Genomic DNA, 20,392 nt, shown 5'->3' with positions numbered 1-20,392 from the left:
TGTTCCTGACCCCTGTCTATAGGATCATTTGAGACGGGGAGAAGAAACTTGTTAGCTTTGGGGATGGACCTCAAACTTCCAGACACCCATAAACCACCTGTGGCCATCTTCAATCCATAACTGGCCCACAATTCATTTCTACGCTGTCTATAGACAGTCTTAACACACTAGGTATTTTAAGCCTATAAACCAAAAATACTAAAAAATTATTATTCCTACTGTATATATAAAATGACTCAAATATTAAAATATTCATTAATGTTTAATATAATTATCCTCAGCTTTAATGTGCGTGAGCAACAGAAAACTTCATATGAATTAGACATACTTCACCATTTTTCTCTATTCATACATTTGATTCTTTGATTCTAACATCATTGCAATTGTAAATATAAAATAAAAATATGCAACCTCAAGAAAAGAATGGAGATTTCTTCTGTAGTGGACCTCAGACTTGCAGACATCTGTTCATCATTATGACTCATATGTTTCCAACGGCCATCATGAATCCTGGATCCATGTTTTTTTCCAATCATTTCTATGCTGTCTATAGATTAATTCATTATTTCCTGATAATGATTTGAAGTCTATTAAAATACAAAAAAGCCCAACAATTCCTGATCTATATATGGAATAAGTTCTTAATAATCAATTGAATGTTTCCTATCACAACTATAATCTTCATGGGAGGAATGTGGTGTTGTGATTTGAATGTGAGTTCAGTGTTAATTAAGGAATGTTCGCAGGTAAATGATTAGATTCACAAGGGAGATAACCTGATGGATTCAGCCTAGCCGAATGGTTGGACTAGGTGGTAAATGCAGGCTGGCCATGGCTGGAGGAGGGAAACCAAGGGGCACATCGTAGAAGCATTGTGCCTCTTATTGTCCATCCCCTCCAGCCCGCATTGTGCTTCCTGAACCCCCACATGCTGAGCAGCTTCCCTCCTCCATTGGCCGCTTCCACCATGATGTCCTGTCTCACCTTGGGCCCAAGGCATTGAATTTGGCCATCTAAGGACTAAGACCTCTGAAAATATGAGCCCAAAATGAAATATTCCTCCTCTAAGTTGTTCTCATAGGGCATTTTGGATATAGTGACAGAAAGTGGCCTAACACAGGTGAAAACCTTTGATGAAATTGGACACGTTTAGTAACACATGGCTCTGCTGACCACACCACTCACAGGAGGACACGGGTGAAGGCTGTGACTCACGTGGTCTCCAAGCTCCCAGGCTTGAGAAAACAGCAGTGACCAAGGAGCAATCCTATGACCAGCAAGCCATCCCTTCTAAGAATACAGAGACAAAATAAGATAAGGAAAGAGACATTTTCACTATGGATCCCAGATTGCCACCCTCCTTCGCTCTGTCATTTAATACATTTATCTCACTGACTCTTAAATATGTGAAAAATTTCAAACTCAGAAGCAGATCAGAACTGCAGTGGTGACTGTACTCTGAGAATCATCTTTGGCCAAAGAGACAGAGGGTGGGGGTGCCTCCCTGTGACTTAGGAGTACTCCCTGCTCCCTCCAGGTGTTCTCACAATGGAAGAACAGGTAATCTTCTTCACTTCATTTACTTGTATTTGTTTATTCTCCTGTTGATTCATTAGAAAAATAGGATGAACTAGCATGAATGGCTCTATGAATAAGATGAATAGAAACATCAATATCTGAGTTTTTAAAGGACCTCAGATCCAGAGGCTAGTCACCGTCCTCACTCAGACACCTCCAGCAGTCATCATCGATCCAGCATGGGGCCTCAGTCTTCCCAACCCTTGCTACGTTGTGATTAATTAACTTATTAATTAATTACAAGCCCTATGCTTCACTACAGCTGAAGGGCCTTGTTATTACTGGTCGGCACGTGGAATCATTGCAACATGGAAACATGAGTCATTAATGACTATCGCACATGCATTATCAGTGCCATGCTTCCTGTCCCTCCATTGTCTACTGAAGGACACAACCTCACGTGTGTGACCATGCTGTACCCCTCCAAAGAATTCATAAAATGGTCTTAAAGAAGTCACCCCGTCCCAAGCAGGAACTCTGTCATGACTCACGCTGGCAGCAGCTCCTTCCCAGCAGGGTGCTAATGGCGCCTGACCATGGAGAAGTCCTGCTGTCCACAGGCCACATCCATCCTGAGGAGCAGAGAGCAGAGAAGATGACAACAAATGGAGAGGTGTCCTACTTGTCACCTGTCACAGTGACACATTACACATCCACCCATGATTGGAGTCAGGGAAGGACCTCAGATCCAGAGGCTAGTCACCGTCCTCACTCAGACACCTCCAGCAGTCATCATCGATCCAGCATGGGGCCTCCTTTATTCCAACCACTGCGACTTTCTCATTCATTACTTTATGAATTCATCAATGACAAGCCCTCTGCACGCCACCCTGACCCAAGCAGGACGAGGACTATGACTCACACTATCTGCAGCTCCTTCTCAGCAGGGACCATGCAGGACTCTGCAATCCACAGGCCACACCCAACCTGAGGAGCAGAGGACAGAGGAGATGACAAGTGGAGATGAGTCCTACTCGTCACCTGTCACAGTGACACATTGAGACAATCACCTATGATCGAAGATAGGGAAGGACCTCAGATCCAGAGGCTAGTCACCGTCCTCACTCAGACACCTCCAGCAGTCATCATCGATCCAGCATGGGGCCTCCTTTATTCCACCATTGCTATTTTCGGATTCATTAATTTATTAATTGAGTAACTCTAAGTCAATGGCTCACTACATCTCAAGAGACTTGTTACTACTAATCTGCATGTGGAATCATTGCAACATTGACACACCTATGTGCCATTAATTACTGTCACATAAGCATTATTGTGCAATGCTTCCTGTCCCTCCTGTTACCTACTAAAGGTACAGAACCTCACATGTGTGACCAGGCTGTACATTTCCTACAAATTCAGAAAATGGTCTTAAAGAAGTCACCCCGTCCCAAGCAGGGACTCTGTCATGACTCACACTGGCAGCAGCTTCTTTCCAGCAGGGTGCTAATGGCACCTGACCATGGAGAAATCCTGCTGTCCACAGGCCACATCCATCCTGAGGAGCAGAGAGCAGAGAAGATGACAACAAATGGAGAGGTGTCCTACTCGTCACCTGTCACAGTGACGCATTACACCATCACCTATGATTGGAGATAGGGAAGGACCTCAGATCCAGAGGCTAGTCACCGTCCTCACTCAGACACCTCCAGCAGTCATCATTGATCCAGCATGGGGCCTCAGTCTTCCTACCCAATGTTACTTTGAGACCCATGAATTTGTGAATTCACTAACTGACTAATGATGAGCTCGACACAGTCCACCCCATCCCAGCAGGAACACACCAGGACTCACACTGGGCTGCAGCTCCTTCCCACAGGCTGCTAATGGCACCTGACCATAGGGCCGTCCTCCTGTCCACAGGCCACGTCCATCCTGAGGAGCAGAGGGCAGAGAAGATGACGACAATGGAGATGAGTCCTACTCGTCACCTGTCACAGTGACACATTACACAGTCCCCTTTGATTGGGGATAGTGAAGGACCTCAGATCCAGAGGCTAGTCACCGTCCTCACTCAGACACCTCCAGCAGTCATCATCGATCCAGCATGGGGCCTCAGTCTTCCTAACCATTGCTCCTTTCTGAATCATTAATTCATTAGTTCACTGATAACCCCTGATTCACCATATCTGAAGCACCGTGTCACAACTGACCTTCATATGGAATCATGCCACATTGTAGCACCTCTGTCATTAATTAGGTCACATGTGCATTAACAATGCCATGCTTCCTGTCCTTCCCGTTGTCTGTTGAAGAACACAACTCCCACGTGTGACCAGGTTGTATCCCTCCTAAGAATCCAGCCAATGGTCTTAAGCCAGCCACCCCGTCCTAGGCAGGAACAGTGTCCACAACTCACCCTAGTCTGCCTCTCCTTCTCAGCAGGAGGAAACGTCACCTGACCAAGGAGCAGAGGTCTGTCCACAGGCCACGTGCATCCTGAGGAGCAGAGGGCAGAGAAGATGATGACAAATGGAGATGAGTCCTTCTCATCACCTGTCACAGTGACACATTACACAGTCCCCTTTGATTGGAGATAGTGAAGGACCTCAGATCCAGAGGCTAGTCACCGTCCTCACTCAGACACCTCCAGCAGTCATCATCGATCCCACAGACCTTCTCCTCTTCTCTAAGCATCTCCACATGTGTGTTGATTAATTAGTCCACTAATAACGATTGAACGCTATTGTTCACAAAACTCAAGCCGAGTGCCGACGTGCCTACTGTGTGGCTTGGACAGGTTTTAAATTGATAAACCTCTTTCCCTATCATCCTGTTTCTCACAAACGCATTCTCAGTAGACTACCTGTGTCAACCCCGTTTTTATCACTGTGATTGTACCATACCCTGTGTTAGCTCATCAAATGCTCTGAGCAACCCACCCAAACCCAAGCAGGAACTCTGGCATGACTCACACTGGGCTGCAGCTCCTTCCCAGCAGGGACCATGGAGGACCCTCCGTCCACAGGCCACGTCCACCCTGAGGAGGAGAGAGCGGAGGAGATGACAGCAAATGGAGATGTTCTCACTGCTCATCCCTCCTGATCACCGGCCACTGAATACTTATGTGGAGCACATTGATCATGTTTTCACATTGATCCAATAATCTAAGTAAAATAAAATTATGTAGCCATGGACAGGAACACATACATCTTACGTGTCTGAAATCTGTCTGTCTGTGCTTTTGACATATAGGAATGGACCAGATTTCTTGCAATGGACCTGAGAGTTCCAGACACGGATTCATGGTACCACTCGTACGCCACCAGAAGGCATCATTGATCTAGGACTGGGCCCTTGTTCCAGGACTTTTTATACTGTCTGTTGCTAATTCATTAATCTTGCAATAATAACTTAAGGTCATATTAATCCTGAATGTGTCTTTATTTGTAACACATAACTGTGTACATGTGTGCATGTTTTACACATAGGTATGCGTGCATATACATAATGTGTGTGTGCAAAGGTGTGTGTATATGGAAAGCACAAATGTGTGTGCATAGGTGTGTCTATATGTAACACATCTGTGTGTACACATGTATGTGTATGTATATATGTAACACATGTACCACAATGACTGCCACCTTTATATATATCTATGATATACTAATTTAAAAAAAAACTATTGATCAGGAAAACACAGACCAGGATACACAAAGAACAGCCAGAGGGAGGAGGAAAGGGAAGGAGTAAGTACTTGGCACAAAATTGGGGCAAATTACATTTCATGTATTGGGATTTGGATGTGAGGTGTCCTCTAATACCTCCTGTGTAAGATGATGCAGGAAGATTCAGAGGAGAAATGATTGGGTTGTGAGAGTCTTAACATAATCAGTGAGTTCGTCCCCTGATAGGAACCAAGTGGTCACTGAAGCCTCTGGGGTGTGGCTGAAGGAGGTGAACATTGGGGTGTGGCTTTGGAGTATATATTTTTATCTGGCAAATGGACTCTCTCTCTGCTTCTTTATTATCAGGTGAGCTGCTTCCCTCAGCTACCCTCTTCCACCATGATGTTCTGCCTCATCTCGAGCTCCAAGGAATACAGTCTGCTATCTATGGACTAAGACCTTTGAAACCAAGAGCCCTCACATAAAGGTTTCCTCCTCTACAATTGTTCTGGTTGGGTGCCTTAGTCACAGCAGTGCAAAACATGACTAAAACACCATGTGTATATAATTATGTCAAAATGAACCCAATATTACGTGTAACTGTAATAAACTTAAAAAAGGAGGTAAGGTGAAGGTCGAATTATCTAGACAATCTTTGTTTCAAGAACAGCAAGTTCACCATGTATTCCAGAAATGAATAATGTTGATTTCAATCTATATGAATAACACTTTATGCCTTACTCCTTACTTGGTAATAAGATAATATTTAATCTCTTTGACCTTTATTTACTTACATATGTTTATGAATTCTCATGAGTCCATTCTAAAAAAGAATGAGAACACATGAAACATAGGCCAAAACAAAATTCAGCTATATAGCTGATATTTATCCCTGTAATCATATGAGTCATTGACAGAAAAATTGTCTTTGGAGTGGATCTCAGAATTCAAGAAAAATATTCATTGTTTATGAGTCAGACATGATCGGTGCTCATCATGAATTCAAGATCTTTTATATTTTTCTCCATTATTCGAGAAAGTTAGTTCATTAATCCATTGTTTCGCTAATCATTTTAATACTATGAGTCATAAAGCCCATGACTGTGCTTGACATTCCTAATCTGCACCCACATTGCACCCAATCATTCCCATATTGCTACATCTGTCTCATTAATTGAGCTCATTTTCACATGTGCATTATCACTGGGACACTTCCTACAACCCCGTACCTATCAGTGACCCACAGGGGGCCATGATTAATTATGCTACACTTTTAAACACTACACTAAATATCTCGAGCAAACCACACAAGCCAAGAGAAGAAGGTGACATTACTCACTCTGCTCTGCAGGCTCCTGGTCTGCACCCTGCAAACAGCCCCTAACCCTGGGGAATGATCCACGGTCCACATGAGCATGTGCACTCTGAGGAGAGGAGGGCAGAGAAGATAACAAAGCTGAGGTACTGCCCGGCCGTCCTTCCTCCAGTGTCTCACCTGGCATGGGGAAACACTTCCGAGTATACTCACTGGATTCCTAATAAGAGAAATGAAGAGTCTGAGCTGCCACTGACAAGAACATAGGTCACCCATGATTTCTCTGTTGATACCATCATCAGCCCAAGTGACTGGCTTGTACCATGCAGTCACTCCTCCTTGCCATCACTGATTTTAGCATATTTAATATCATTTCATGACCAGCCACACACATTCAAATAAATGCTCAAGGCTTCACTGATTTTATCCCCACTTAATTATATGTTTGTCCACTAAGTTTGCATTGATCCAATTACAAATGGGGTCAAAATATGTCACCACAGAGAAAAACAAACCCATCCTGTGATGTTAATCTCTCTTGGAAAGGTCATTTGAAAAGCAGGAAAGGGTGAGATTCTTTAGGGATCTGTGTGTGTGAAGGACCTCAGATCCAGAGGCTAGTCACCGTCCTCACTCAGACACCTCCAGCAGTCATCATCGATCCAGCATGGGGCCTCAGTCTTCCTACCCAATGTTACTTTGAGACCCATGAATTTGTGAATTCACTAACTGACTAATGATGAGCTCGACACAGTCCACCCCATCCCAGCAGGAACACGCCAGGACTCACACTGGGCTGCAGCTCCTTCCCACAGGCTGCTAATGGCACCTGACCATAGGGCCGTCCTCCTGTCCACAGGCCACGTCCATCCTGAGGAGCAGAGGGCAGAGAAGATGACAACAATGGAGATGAGTCCTACTCGTCACCTGTCACAGTGACACATTACACAGTCCCCTTTGATTGGGGATAGTGAAGGACCTCAGATCCAGAGGCTAGTCACCGTCCTCACTCAGACACCTCCAGCAGTCATCATCGATCCAGCATGGGGCCTCAGTCTTCCTAACCATTGCTCCTTTCTGAATCATTAATTCATTAGTTCACTGATAACCCCTGATTCACCATATCTGAAGCACCATGTCACAACTGACCTTCATATGGAATCATGCCACATTGTAGCACCTCTGTCATTAATTAGGTCACATGTGCATTAACAATGCCATGCTTCCTGTCCCTCCCGTTGTCTGTTGAAGAACACAACTCCCACGTGTGACCAGGTTGTATCCCTCCTAAGAATCCAGCCAGTGGTCTTAAGCCAGCCACCCCGTCCTAGGCAGGAACAGTGTCCACAACTCACCCTAGTCTGCCTCTCCTTCTCAGCAGGAGGAAACGTCACCTGACCAAGGAGCAGAGGTCTGTCCACAGGCCACGTGCATCCTGAGGAGCAGAGGGCAGAGAAGATGATGACAAATGGAGATGAGTCCTTCTCATCACCTGTCACAGTGACACATTACACAGTCCCCTTTGATTGGAGATAGTGAAGGACCTCAGATCCAGAGGCTAGTCACCGTCCTCACTCAGACACCTCCAGCAGTCATCATCGATCCCACAGACCTTCTCCTCTTCTCTAAGCATCTCCACATGTGTGTTGACTAATTAGTCCACTAATAACGATTGAAACGCTATTGTTCACAAAACTCAAGCCGAGTGCCGACGTGCCTACTGTGTGGCTGGACAGGTTTTAAATTGATAAACCTCTTTCCCTATCATCCTGTTTCTCACAAACGCATTCTCAGTAGACTACCTGTGTCAACCCCGTTTTTATCACTGTGATTGTACCATACCCTGTGTTAGCTCATCACATGCTCTGAGCAACCCACCCAAACCCAAGCAGGAACTCTGGCATGACTCACACTGGGCTGCAGCTCCTTCCCAGCAGGGACCGTGGAGGACCCTCTGTCCACAGGCCACGTCCACCCTGAGGAGGAGAGTGCAGAGGAGATGACAGCAAATGGAGATGTTCTCACTGCTCATCCCTCCTGATCACCGGCCCGGCCACTGAATAAGTATGTGGAGCACATTGATTGTGTTTTCACATTGATCCGATAATTAATCAAAGCATGTAGCCACGGACAAGAACACGTACATCCTATGTCACTGAAATCTGTCTGTCTGAGCATGGGACAGAAGATTGGACCAGGTTTCTCACAAAGGACCTCAGAGTTCCAGACACGTATTCATAACATCCCTCATACGCCACCAGCAGTCATCATCGATCCAGGACTGGTCCATTTATCCAGAACTTTCTATACTGTTTGTTGATTAACCCAGTAATAATATCTCAAAGCCTTATTGACCATAAATCCTCAAGAAGAGGCCTGGTATTCCGACTCTGCATAGGGAATCATTCTACGATTGATACAGCATTTCATTAGGTTTTAGTTTTTCATAGGAACATTATCAACAGAATACTTTACCCAACTCCTCCAAGTGTCCCTGGATATGGGCAGCCAGCACCGATTAAATACTGATGTTTTCATGCTACTTCAAATGCCCTTAAGCAAAACCCACACCCACTCAGGAGTGTTCCCTGTTGCTCTTCAACAAACTGACCAACATTTCACTCAATCCTTTTAAATGAACCACCTAAACCCAAACAGGAAAGTTCCTGAGACTCACCTGCCCAACAAGCGCCTCCTCTGTGGCGTGCTTCCAGAGCAGCTGACCATGGAGGAATCCTCCCATGGACGCAAGTCGCTCATTCCAAGAAATAGCAAACAGAAATGGAGATGAAAACATTCAGACAGTCTCACCCTGATCCATGCGTCCCCCCTCCATGTAATCGCTCGTGCAGTGTTTCAAACAAAGATTATGTACTTTAATTTTTCTCTTAAAATTTTCTACAACCTACAGAACAGTACTTTGTAATACTTGTTTACACTTCAATTGTACCTAGTGTTTTTGAAAGAAATATAGTTTTTTGATGTGGGTTCCCCAATCTTGAATTCGTCTGTGTGCAACATTGCATGACACATTGCTCTTCTCATACCACTGCAGTTGAACAGAGGTTTCACTGCTTCTATTTTTCTACTGTTACTAATAAGCATGTAACACTGACTGTATCTTACATATAGTTGGTACTTCAAGTAAATAGCTTGTATAGAAAAAAATGAGTATTCTCAATCATGACAATGAACACGAACATGAACAGTGTCTACAATTTACATTATCTTACCTCAATTAGCCTATCTAATAACAGATAGGGGTACTTTATCTCAGAAATAAACTGATTTAAGTAAGGGTCAAGAATAGAATTTCCTTCTTCACCTCATTTTATAGAAATTGAACAATATCAATCATATTGACCTTTCTTATTTATATATATGTTGAGTCTCACATGAAATCATTCTAAGAAATAACGAGAAATCATGAACACAGAGGCCAAAACAAATCATGCTCTATCTCTGATATCAATCAACATAACCATCTGAAACATTTGACTTTGCTAAATTTGATTTTGTGACAGATTTCAGAGTTCTGGAGATGTATTTATAATTTATGATTCACATGTCACCAGTGGTCACCGTGAATGCAGGATCTATTATCTTTTTCCAATTATTCTACCAGGTTTGTTCATTAATTCATTGTTTCACTAATCATTTTAATACTGTGAGAGTCATAAAGCTCATGACTGTGCTTGACATTCCTAATCTGCACCCACATTGCACCCAATCATTCCCATATTGCTACATCTGTCTCATTAATTGAGCTCATTTTCACATGTGCATTATCACTGGGACACTTCCTACAACCCTGTACCTATCAGTGACCCACAGGGGGCCATGATTAATTATGTTACACTTTTAAACACTACACTAAATATCTCGAGCAAACCACACAAGCCAAGAGAAGAAGGTGACATTACTCACTCTGCTCTGCAGGCTCCTGGTCTGCACCCTGCAAACAGCCCCTAACCCTGGGGGATGATCCGCGGTCCACATGAGCATGTGCACTCTGAGGAGAGGAGGGCAGAGAAGATAACAAAGCTGAGGTACTGCCCGGCCGTCCTTCCTCCAGTGTCTCACCTGGCATGGGGAAACACTTCCAAGTACACTCACTGGATTCTTAATAAGAGAAATGAAGAGTCTGAGCTGCCACTGACAAGAACATAGGTCACCCATGATTTCTCTGTTGATACCATCATCAGCCCAAGTGACTGGCTTGTACCATGCAGTCACTCCTCCTTGCCATCACTGATTTTAGCATATTTAATATCATTTCATGACCCGCCACACACATTCACATAAATGCTCAAGGCTTCACTGATTTTATCCCCACTTAATTATATGTTTGTCCACTAAGTTTGCATTGATCCAATTACAAATGGGGTCAAAATATGTCACCACAGAGAAAAACAAACCCATCCTGTGATGTTAATCTCTCTTGGAAAGGTCATTTGAAAAGCAGGAAAGGGTGAGATTCTTTAGGGATCTGTGTGTGTGAAGGACCTCAGATCCAGAGGCTAGTCACCGTCCTCACTCAGACACCTCCAGCAGTCATCATCGATCCAGCATGGGGCCTCAGTCTTCCCAACCCTTGCTCCGTTGTGATTAATTAACTTATTAACTCAATAATTAATTAATTACAAGCCCTATGCTTCACTACAGCTGAAGGGCCTTGTTATTACTGGTCGGCACGTGGAATCATTGCAACATGGAAACATGAGTCATTAATGACTATCGCACATGCATTATCAGTACCATGCTTCCTGTCCCTCCAGTGTCTACTGAAGGACAGAAACTCACATGTGTGACCATGCTGTACCCCTCCAAAGAATTCATAAAATGGTCTTAAAGAAGTCACCCCGTCCCAAGCAGGAACTCTGTCATGACTCACGCTGGCAGCAGCTCCTTCCCAGCAGGGTGCTAATGGCGCCTGACCATGGAGAAGTCCTGCTGTCCACAGGTCACGTCCATCCTGAGGAGCAGAGAGCAGAGAAGATGACAACAAATGGAGAGGTGTCCTACTTGTCACCTGTCACAGTGACACATTACACATCCACCCATGATTGGAGTCAGGGAAGGACCTCAGATCCAGAGGCTAGTCACCGTCCTCACTCAGACACCTCCAGCAGTCATCATCGATCCAGCATGGGGCCTCCTTTATTCCAACCACTGTGACTTTCTCATTCATTACTTTATGAATTTATCAATGACGAGCCCTCTGCACACCACCCTGACCCAAGCAGGACGAGGACCATGACTCACACTATCTGCAGCTCCTTCTCAGCAGGGACCATGCAGGACTCTGCAATCCACAGGCCACACCCAACCTGAGGAGCAGAGGACAGAGGAGATGACAACAAGTGGAGATGAGTCCTACTCGTCACCTGTCACAGTGACACATTTAGACAATCACCTATGATCGGAGATAGGGAAGGACCTCAGATCCAGAGGCTAGTCACCGTCCTCACTCAGACACCTCCAGCAGTCATCATCGATCCAGCATGGGGCCTCAGTCTTCCTATCCTTTCTATCTTCAACTCATTAATTCATTAATTAATTCACTGACTAATTATAAGTCCTATGGTTCACTAAATATGAAATGAATTATTATGAATTCACATGGAATCATTGCAACATCAACACCTCTGTGTCGTTATTTATTGTCTCATAATGCATTATCAGTGCAATGCCTCCTGTCCCCCCTCGTATCTACCGACTATGTATAAGCTCACGTATGGGATTAAGCTGTCCACGTCCAAATAATTCAGTAAATGGTCTTAAGCGTGCCACCCCATCCCAAAAAGGAATTCTGTCATGACTCACACTAGTCCTCAGCTCCTTCTCCACAGGGTTCCTCAGCACCTGACCATGGACAAATCCCCCATCGACAGGCCACGTCCCTTCCACAGAACAGAAATCACAGGAAGTGGATAAGACAACAAAAACTGGTGATGCTCTCACAGCTCATCCCTGCCTTCTCGTTATCAGTGGCTGGTCATGTAGACAATCACTCACTGGGTTTCACTGATTTCATTCCTCCAAAGAACATGGATAATTTCAGACATTCCGATAGCCCAGAAGTTCAACACTTTACTACAATTTAGTCTCTACACCATCAACTGCCAAGACAGTGATAGGTAGGCTCCATCTCCTTCTCTGTGTACTTCAATGGTATCTTCAGATGTTAATATGATCCTTGACGTCTCACATTCATAGAACTGGGCAATGCTCCATGCATTTGTCTATGTGTATTTATGTTTGGTTCTAAAGGAAATGGACCACGTGTCTTTTATAATGAGCCTTGGTGTTCCACACACCTATTCACCAACCACGACTCGTATAGAACCATTGCTCATTAATCCTTGATTGGTCCACTTTTCTAACATTTCTGTATCATTCATTGTTTTTCACTAATGATAATTTGAAATCTATTAATAAAAAAAAACTAGAAAAGCCTAATACATATAATTTGTGTATGGAATCATCCTAACTATGATATATTTCTTTCACTAATTCTTTTGAACTCTCAATAGTCAATTGACCACTTCCCATCACTCTGATGCCCTTCACTGGAATAGTGATATAATGATTTCTGTGCTGATTCAGGAGTATACAGACCTGAAATGATGAGATTCTAAGGACTGTAACCTAACAAGTCCATCCTAGTTTGAAAGGACTGACTGGGAGGGAAACACAGGCAGGGGATGTGGTTACAGGAAGCAGGCCACGGGGGTGTTGATCCTATTGCAGGTTCTAATCTATTGACACTTCCCCCTGGTACTGAAAGTTTTCCCGGTACAGTGAGCCCAATCTACATTTTGTGCTGCCTCAGCTTGGGCCCAGAACAATGGATTTGGCAATCTATGGACCTCTGAACCTGTGAGCCCCAAATAAACTTTTTTCCCTCTATGTTGTTCTTGTAGGGTATTTGGGTTAAAGTAACAAAAAAGTGGACTAAAACAAGTGACCGTCTTGGATGAAATTGGACACTTAAATAACCCATGAGTCTTCCTAAGCAAACTATTGAGCAAAGGCTGTGACTCATGTTTTTGGTCTGCAAGCTCCCAGCCTTAAGACAGCCAGCAGTGACCAGAGAGGTCCTTAGACCAGCAAAACCAGCCCTTCTAAGAATACAGAGACAAAGACAACAACAAAAGAGACATTCATCATCAATCCCAATTACCCCCTCCTTTACTGTCATACATGCGATCGTTTATACATAGAGCATATTTATTTCATTTCCTCTAAATAAATGAATAATTTCAAACACTGAAAAAAAATCAAGATATGAATATTAACTATATTGTCAATAACTTCAGCCAAGAGAGGAAGTAGGTATGAGTGCTCCTCTTTGAACTAAAGGGTATTTGCTCTCTCCACAGTTTTATAATTGAAGAACACTTAATCTTATTCACTTCAATTTGTCAAATACGTATTGACTGATTCTCACATTGATCCACTTATACGAAAAGGATGAAAATGCGTGAACACAAGAACCAAAACCAAACTCCCCTATATTGCTTCCATCTGTTGTACAGTATTTTTAAACAACCAATTTTGTGTTTTGAAGGTTCTCAGATCCACAGAATATTCTTGGTTCTCACTCAGACACCTCCAGGGGTCAGCACTGATCCCACATGACCTTCCATCTCTATTCATTTCCATCGTGTTTGCTGATGAATTATTTCACTAGTAATAATTTCAAATACCAGTGTTCATGAAATCCAAGAAGAGTATTGACATACCTGAATTGTACATCGATGTTTCTAACATTGAAATATCTGTTTGTTTATGTGTTTCCTTTTCTTCTTCTTCTCCCCCTTCCCCCACCAACCCCGGTACTGGGGTTTGAACCCAGGGACACTTAACCACTGAGCAACATCCCTAGTCCTTTTTTATACATATTTTATTAGATACAAAGTCTCGTTAATTTGTTAAGTACCTCCCTAACTTGCTGAGGCTGGCTTTGAACTGGCCATCCTCCTGCCTCAGCCTCCCTAGTTACTGAGATTATAGGTGTGTGCCACCACGTCCAGGGTAATACATCTGTTGCACCGATCATCCGCAGTTTTCACATATGCATTCTAAATAGACTACTTCATATCAGCCCCATGTCTATCACTGGGTAAATTTGGCCATCTCTGATTATAGCATACACTGAGTTATATTTCATTAAATACTCCTAATGTATTGACACTGGCTATGTCAATTCCACAAAGGAGAGAACACAGAAGACAAAAGAGAGAGAGAGAGATGTTCTCACTGTTCATTCCTGCTTTCTATTTATTGTTACTTGGCCATTTAGACAGTCATTCATTGGAATATACTGATTTCATTTTCTCTATAGAAAAATGACCAATTTCAGATTACACGGGCCAGAAGCCCAACACTGTATAATTCACACTGTCTACACCATCCATATTCAACACAGTGACATATAGGTACAGATTTACTCCTATTTGGACATCACTGAATGCTTTAGATATTAATAAAATACTTGCCTTCCACATATTTATACAATTGGAAAATGAAAGCTTTATCTATATTATATTGATTTATTCATCTTTCATTATTGGTACTTGCATTGCCATAATTAATTATGCATATAGGTTAAAAACATGTAACACAAGAAAATAAACAAATATATTCTCTATTACAGAAATTTTCCAAAGGAGTATTTATATGAAGACAATGGACCAGCTTCTTGTACAGAGGACATCAGAGCTCCAGGAACCTTTCCATCAATTATGGCCACCTATACTCATCATTAATCCTGATTTGCTCCTATTTTTCCAATCATTTCTATACACCCTGCTTGCTGATCAATTCAGTATTTGCTAATAAAAATTTGGAGCCTGTTAATAAAAAATACTTTAAAAATCCCAGCTATTCACATGAAATCATTTTAATAATGACATGTCTGTTTCATAAATTACCCTTAGCACTTAATAATCAATTGAATTTTTTTATCTTTTCCATATCCTTCTCTGGGACACAGTGGTATTATGATTTGTATGTGAGGAGTCCCCCAAAAGCTCCTGTGTTAATGCAGGAAAATTCAGAAGTGAATAGCAGAGTAAAATGATTAACCCAATGAGTCCATTCTAGTCTGAAAGGTCAGCCTGGGTGGTAAGTGTTGGCAGGTAGGGCATGGCTGGAGGAGGAGGGCCACTGGGGGCACACCTTGAAAGGGTGGTTCCTGTTATGCCTCCTGCCACCTGCTTCCTGAACCCTCCATGAGCTAAGAAGCTTCCCTCCTCCGCTGGCTTTTTCCACCATGAGTACTGTCTCACTTGGCCCTGGGTAATGGACCTCTGAAACCCTGAGCCCCAAATAAGCTTGTTCTCCTCTAACTTGTTCCTGTAGGTCATTTCGGTCACAGGAACAAAAATGCTAACTAGCAAGTGGCTATCATTGATGAAATTTGATGCATTTGGTAACCCAAGAGTCCTGCTGAAGGACACCACTCACAGGAGGACGGGTCAAGTCTGTGACTCACGTGGTCTCCAAGCTCCCAGCCTTGAGGAAAACAGCAGTGACCAAGGAGCAACCCTATGACCAGCAAAGCCGCCCCTCCCAAGAATACAGAGACAAAAGAAGATAAGGAAAGAGACATTTTCACTATGGCTCCCAGATTGCCAGCCTTCTTCCCTCTGTCATTTAGTATATTAATGGCATTGACTCTTAAATAAGTGAATAATTTCAAAGTTACCAATAAACCAGAACTAGAATTTTGACTATATTTTCAGTACAATTTTTAATCAAAAGACGTAGTTTCATTATTGAAGAATGTTTAATTTTAGCCATCTTAATGAATTTACACATTTGTTTACTGACTCATTTATAAGAATACCATGAGAAGGTATGAATATTAGAACAAAAAAAAATCCACTCTATTGGTCCCATCTATGAATAAAGTAATTTGAAACAGCAAAATTTGAGTATACGAAGGATCTCAGATCCAAAGAGTATTCATAGTTCTCACTCAGACAACTCCAGGGGTCAGCACTGATCCCACAGAACTTGTCTGCTTCGCAATTTATTGCCACATGTGTTGATTAAAAACTTCACTACTAATAATTACAATGTTATTGTTCACAAAATACAAGGAGAGTGCTGGCATGCTAATCTGCATATGGAATTTTTCTAACATTGATACGTCTTTCATTAATTAGCCTCATGTTTTCACAGACACAGAATCAATAGACTACTTCATATCAATCCCATATCTATCAGAGTGTTCATATTACACATTGTGTTATATTTCAGTAAATACTCTTAAGCAAACCACCCCAACCCAAACAGGAACTCTGCCATGACTCACCCTGGTCTGCAGTTCTGCTCACCAAGGTGCTAATGGCACCTGACCATGGGCAATCCTCCCATCCATAGGCCACGTCCATTCCAAGGAGAGAGCAGAGGAGATGACAAAGAAAACAGAGAAATTCTCACTATACCATTACTTCCCTCTCATCATTATTTATCACACAGATAATCATTCATTTGAGAGTACTGACTTCATTTTCTCTACATGAACTGAGGAATTTCAGATCTGCCCCAGGTCCAGAAGTTGAACTGTGTGTACTTTATATTGTCTACACCATCAATATCTATGACATTGACAGGTATGTAACATGCACTTCTCCTTTGACCTCACTGATATCTTCCAATGTTAATAAATCCCAGACATTATATTTAGAGAACTGGACGATGTTCTAACCATTTTATATCTACTTATTTTTATACTTGATTATTCATACACATATATTCCCAACTGTGCATAGAGAATAAAATATATAAACACAAGGAAAAACAAATTAATTCTACATTACTGTAATCTTCAATGTAGTGTTTAAATGAAAAGACCAGAATTACTCTGTAATGAACCTTAGAGTTGAAAACACCTATTCTTCAGTTAGGCCTCATATGCTACCAATACACAATATTAATTCTAGTTCAGATGTCTTTTTCCAAAAATTATTATATTGTTTCCTGATTAATTCATTATTCACTAACAATATTTGAAAGCCTATTAATTTAAAAAAAAAAAAACAGAAAAGAATAGCTACTCCAAATCTGTATATGGAATCATTCCAACAATGAAATATTAGTTTCATTAATTTTTCTGCATTCCTTAGCAATCATTGAATGCTTCTAATCACTACTATATCCTTCCCTGGGACACAGTGGTGTTATGACTGGATGTGAGATGTCTCCCAATAGTTCCTGTGTTGCAACAGGAATATTCAGAAGAAAAAAAAGATTAGATTGCATGAGCGATAAAGTAATGAGTTCATCCTACCTGAATGACTGACTGGGAGATAAAGGTGGAAAGGTGGGGCGTGGCAGTGGACTGGTCACCACTGTGTGCTGCGGAAGGGCTGTTTCTCCTATGTCCTCGACTCCTCTCTTTCTCTATAGCCTGACTTTTCCATGAGCTGAGCACCTTCACTCCCCCACTGGGCTCTTCCACCATGATCTACGGCCCCACCTTGGGCCCAGGGCTATGGATTTGGCCATCTATAGATTGAGAGCTTGGAAGTTGTGAGCCTCAAATGAACTTATCCTCCTCTAAGGTATTTGGTCAAAACAACAAAAAATCTGACTAAACCAAGTGGCCATTGTTGATGACACTGGACCTATTTGGCAATCCGTGAGTCCTGCTGAGCACACCAACACACGAGGGCAGAAGTGAAGCAACCTCCAACCTCCCAACCTTGATGCAAACAGCAGTGACCAAGGAGGAATCCTATGACCAGCAAAGCCATTCCATCTAAGAAACAGAACATAGGACGATAATGAATGAGACATTCACCATGGGCCACAAATGCCCCTCCACATTAATGCAGTCATGTAGGCAATCATTTCAATAAAGACCATTATTATTTCATTTCTTTCTAAAGAAATGAATAATTTCAAACTCTGAAAAGAATCAGAATATAAATACTGACTATACTGTCAATATCCTTAGCCAAGAGAAAAAGGAGGTATGAATGATTACTTTATGAACCAAAGATTATTTCCTGCCTCTCCACGTGGTTTCATATTGAAGAATACTTACTCTTTATTCATCTCAATTTACTTACATTTGTTTATGGACTCTCACTTTGTCCAATTATAGAAAATTGATGAAAATGCCTAAACCAAGAATCAAAACGAAATTCGCCAGTATTGCTCTAGTCTATTATACAATATTTTGAAACAGCAAAGTTTGAGTTAGTGAAAGACCTCAGAGGCAGAGGGCAGTCCCCCTCCTCACATCTCACCTCCGCACACATCATCCATGCCATGTAACCTCTCCCCTTCTCAATTCATTGCCATGTGTGTGGATTGGTTACTTCACAATAATAATTCCAAACGTTATTATTCACAAAACCAGAGAAGGGTGCTGACGTGCCTACTGTGGACACGGAATATTTCTAACATGGATAGTCTGTCTCCATTCTCAATTGACTGCTCCATATCACCCCGTGTTTATCATGGGGAAACAGCTGCTCAGTTCAGATGTAAAATATACTGTGTTATATTTCATTAAAACTTCCAAAGACCACCCCCTAACCCACGCAGGAAAACTGTCACACTCACGTGGGCAGCAGCTGCTTCCCACAGGCTGCTAATGGCTCCTGAGCATGGGCCAGTCCTCCAGTCAATACACCACGTGCATCCTGAGGAGCAGAGGGCAAAGAAGATGACGACAATGGAGATGAGTCCTACTCGTCACCTGTCACAGTGACACATTACACAGTCCCCTTTGATTGGGGATAGGGAAGGACCTCAGATCCAGAGGCTAGTCACCGTCCTCACTCAGACACCTCCAGCAGTCATCATAGATCCAGCATGGGGCCTCAGTCTTCCTATCCAATGTTACTTTGAGACCCATGAATTTGTGAATTCACTAACTGACTAATGATGAGCTCGACACAGTCCACCCCATCCCAGCAGGAACACGCCAGGACTCACACTGGGCTGCAGCTCCTTCCCACAGGCTGCTAATGGCACCTGACCATAGGGCCGTCCTCCTGTCCACAGGCCACGTCCATCCTGAGGAGCAGAGGGCAGAGAAGATGACGACAATGGAGATGAGTCCTACTCGTCACCTGTCACAGTGACACATTACACAGTCCCCTTTGATTGGGGATAGTGAAGGACCTCAGATCCAGAGGCTAGTCACCGTCCTCACTCAGACACCTCCAGCAGTCATCATCGATCCAGCATGGGGCCTCAGTCTTCCTAACCATTGCTCCTTTCTGAATCATTAATTCATTAGTTCACTGATAACCCCTGATTCACCATATCTGAAGCACCGTGTCACAAATGACCTTCATATGGAATCATGCCACATTGTAACACCTGTCATTAATTAGGTCACATGTGCATTATCAATGCCAAGCTTCCTGACCCTCCCGTTGTCTGTTGAACAACACAACCTCCCACATGTGACCAGGCTGTACCCCTCCTAAGAATCCAGCCAATGGTCTTAAGCCAGCCACCCCGTTCCAAGCAGGAACAGTGTCCACAACTCACCCTAGTCTGCCTCTCCTTCTCAGCAGGAGGAAATGGCACCTGACCAAGGAGCAGAGGTCTGTCCACAGGCCACGTGCATCCTGAGGAGCAGAGGGCAGAGAAGATGATGACAAATGGAGATGAGTCCTTCTCATCACCTGTCACAGTGACACATTACACAGTCCCCTTTGATTGGAGATAGGGAAGGACCTCAGATCCAGAGGCTAGTCACCGTCCTCACTCAGACACCTCCAGCAGTCATCATCGATCCAAGATGGGGTCTCGTTTTTTCCATCATTGCTATTTTTGGATTCATTAATTTATTAATTGAGTAACTCTAAGTCAATGGCTCACTACATCTCAAGAGACTTGTTACTACTAATCT

At 42.9% G+C, this 20,392-nt stretch overlaps 1 long non-coding RNA gene, 3 other non-coding genes and 18 pseudogenes across 4 annotated transcripts; all 22 read right to left on the bottom strand.

Annotated features, from left to right (window-relative positions):
* Window positions 1-441: 441 nt before the first annotated feature.
* LOC124978467 (uncharacterized) lies at window positions 442-512 on the bottom strand (annotated as a pseudogene).
* Window positions 513-1,687: 1,175 nt separating this feature from the next.
* Window positions 1,688-1,755, bottom strand: LOC124978496 (uncharacterized; annotated as a pseudogene).
* A 498-nt stretch (window positions 1,756-2,253) lies between these two features.
* LOC124978495 (uncharacterized) lies at window positions 2,254-2,321 on the bottom strand (annotated as a pseudogene).
* A 285-nt stretch (window positions 2,322-2,606) lies between these two features.
* On the bottom strand, window positions 2,607-2,674 carry LOC124978493 (uncharacterized; annotated as a pseudogene).
* A 505-nt stretch (window positions 2,675-3,179) lies between these two features.
* On the bottom strand, window positions 3,180-3,247 carry LOC124978477 (uncharacterized; annotated as a pseudogene).
* Window positions 3,248-3,555: 308 nt separating this feature from the next.
* LOC124978492 (uncharacterized) lies at window positions 3,556-3,623 on the bottom strand (annotated as a pseudogene).
* Window positions 3,624-4,120: 497 nt separating this feature from the next.
* On the bottom strand, window positions 4,121-4,188 carry LOC124978502 (uncharacterized; annotated as a pseudogene).
* A 606-nt stretch (window positions 4,189-4,794) lies between these two features.
* On the bottom strand, window positions 4,795-4,864 carry LOC124978466 (uncharacterized; annotated as a pseudogene).
* Window positions 4,865-6,119: 1,255 nt separating this feature from the next.
* Window positions 6,120-6,191, bottom strand: LOC124978473 (small nucleolar RNA SNORD113/SNORD114 family). Its single transcript, XR_007107480.1, has one exon. It is a non-coding gene; the product is annotated as a small nucleolar RNA SNORD113/SNORD114 family (small nucleolar RNA).
* A 907-nt stretch (window positions 6,192-7,098) lies between these two features.
* LOC124978491 (uncharacterized) lies at window positions 7,099-7,166 on the bottom strand (annotated as a pseudogene).
* Window positions 7,167-7,292: 126 nt separating this feature from the next.
* LOC124976852 (uncharacterized) lies at window positions 7,293-8,536 on the bottom strand. Its single transcript, XR_007107079.1, has 3 exons — window positions 8,413-8,536; window positions 7,857-7,936; window positions 7,293-7,372 (listed from the first exon to the last, which is right to left on the bottom strand). It is a non-coding gene; the product is annotated as an uncharacterized LOC124976852 (long non-coding RNA).
* Window positions 7,475-7,542, bottom strand: LOC124978490 (uncharacterized; annotated as a pseudogene).
* Window positions 8,040-8,107, bottom strand: LOC124978501 (uncharacterized; annotated as a pseudogene).
* Window positions 8,537-8,709: 173 nt separating the features above from the next.
* On the bottom strand, window positions 8,710-8,779 carry LOC124978461 (uncharacterized; annotated as a pseudogene).
* A 1,242-nt stretch (window positions 8,780-10,021) lies between these two features.
* On the bottom strand, window positions 10,022-10,093 carry LOC124978474 (small nucleolar RNA SNORD113/SNORD114 family). The gene has a single exon (XR_007107481.1). It is a non-coding gene; the product is annotated as a small nucleolar RNA SNORD113/SNORD114 family (small nucleolar RNA).
* Window positions 10,094-11,001: 908 nt separating this feature from the next.
* Window positions 11,002-11,069, bottom strand: LOC124978489 (uncharacterized; annotated as a pseudogene).
* A 510-nt stretch (window positions 11,070-11,579) lies between these two features.
* On the bottom strand, window positions 11,580-11,647 carry LOC124978488 (uncharacterized; annotated as a pseudogene).
* A 288-nt stretch (window positions 11,648-11,935) lies between these two features.
* On the bottom strand, window positions 11,936-12,003 carry LOC124978487 (uncharacterized; annotated as a pseudogene).
* A 5,382-nt stretch (window positions 12,004-17,385) lies between these two features.
* On the bottom strand, window positions 17,386-17,457 carry LOC124978503 (small nucleolar RNA SNORD113/SNORD114 family). The gene has a single exon (XR_007107483.1). It is a non-coding gene; the product is annotated as a small nucleolar RNA SNORD113/SNORD114 family (small nucleolar RNA).
* Window positions 17,458-19,271: 1,814 nt separating this feature from the next.
* LOC124978497 (uncharacterized) lies at window positions 19,272-19,339 on the bottom strand (annotated as a pseudogene).
* Window positions 19,340-19,647: 308 nt separating this feature from the next.
* LOC124978486 (uncharacterized) lies at window positions 19,648-19,715 on the bottom strand (annotated as a pseudogene).
* A 496-nt stretch (window positions 19,716-20,211) lies between these two features.
* Window positions 20,212-20,279, bottom strand: LOC124978485 (uncharacterized; annotated as a pseudogene).
* Window positions 20,280-20,392: the final 113 nt, after the last annotated feature.

This window comes from Sciurus carolinensis, chromosome 2, assembly GCF_902686445.1.
Source record: "Sciurus carolinensis chromosome 2, mSciCar1.2, whole genome shotgun sequence".
NCBI lineage: Eukaryota > Metazoa > Chordata > Mammalia > Rodentia > Sciuridae > Sciurus > Sciurus carolinensis.
The sequence above is the reverse complement of the archived record's forward strand: the minus strand, read 5'-3'. Positions and strand labels throughout refer to the sequence as shown.